We start from the raw sequence: 1039 nt of genomic DNA, 5'->3' as shown, positions 1-1039 counted from the left end.
ACGTTCTAGGGACTTTCTAATCCTGATTTGAAAACAAGCAGGAGAATTCATGCTTGCTTTCCTTTAAGCCCCAAATCACGGTCAGATGAAAAACTGTGTCACGTCATAGTGAGAAAACACCCATTGATTCTCCTCTGATTATTGATTTGTGAATTTAGGATGATCTGAATCTAGGATGGCTTTACTTCATCTCCTTCTAAATATATTGCCATTACTGCCCGAGTGAAGCCAGGAGTATAAAGCTACCATCACTTTTATACACAGCCAAATCAATCTGTGCTGGTGACCTCATGGTGCACAATTTATCACATAGCTGTCATCAGGAGCCATCTGTACAGGTTCAGGACGCTGGGGCGACTTGTGGGACCTTTGCAACTAAGAGTTCTGTAAGATGAACTTTCATTCCCCGTGGAGATTTTATCAGATCTGTCTCCCTTGCCTGCGCTCTCTCTCTCTCTCTCTCTCTCTCTCTCTCTCTCTCTCTCTCTCTCTCCCTCTCTCTCCCTCCCTCCCTCTCTCTCTCTCTCTCTCTCTCTCTCTCTCTCTCTCTCTCTCGCCTGGATTATAGGGATCCAGCTGCCAGCTGTCTTAGCTGATTTAAAGGGTGTGCTGATCCTGGGCGCTGCTTGCGATTGTCATACTCACTGTCTGTCTGTCTGTCACTCACGGTCTGAGTGTCTGCTGGTCCTGAGGTAGCCTAGTCTTGTCTTCTCCCCCTGGTTGAATTCTGCAAGAGAAAGGAGTGAAGCCGCTGAGATGCAGCCACAGCTGCGGTCCCTGGTCCCTAGCAGCCGCTGGCTAACTGAGCAGGTTTGGTTTGTCTGAGGAAATGCAAGGTGGTGAAGGAGAAGCCCTGGACCCTGCACTGACTTTCTTTCACAAGGGCAGGCTCCCTGGAGAGTGACAAGGGAGTGGAATGGTGACTCAGCTCTGTGCAGGTCAGAGCCCCGAGACACTTTCGGACAGTTTTATTTCACCCACAGAGTCTGTCTGGGGCTTCGCTTAATCAAACACACCACCCTGTCTTCCGGGAGCATTG

General features: G+C 49.4%; 1 long non-coding RNA gene across 1 annotated transcript in view; it reads right to left on the bottom strand.

Moving 5' to 3' along the window:
* Positions 1-806, bottom strand: part of Gm28516 — a 13997-nt gene extending 13191 nt beyond the window's left edge. Inside the window, exon 1 of the long non-coding RNA XR_879097.1 lies at positions 646-806. This is a non-coding gene — a long non-coding RNA (predicted gene 28516). The remainder of the gene's footprint in view (positions 1-645) is intronic.
* Positions 807-1039: the final 233 nt, after the last annotated feature.

The sequence above is a fragment of the Mus musculus genome, chromosome 8, assembly GCF_000001635.26.
Source record: "Mus musculus strain C57BL/6J chromosome 8, GRCm38.p6 C57BL/6J".
Lineage (NCBI taxonomy): Eukaryota > Metazoa > Chordata > Mammalia > Rodentia > Muridae > Mus > Mus musculus.
This window is presented reverse-complemented; position numbering and strand designations above follow the sequence as displayed.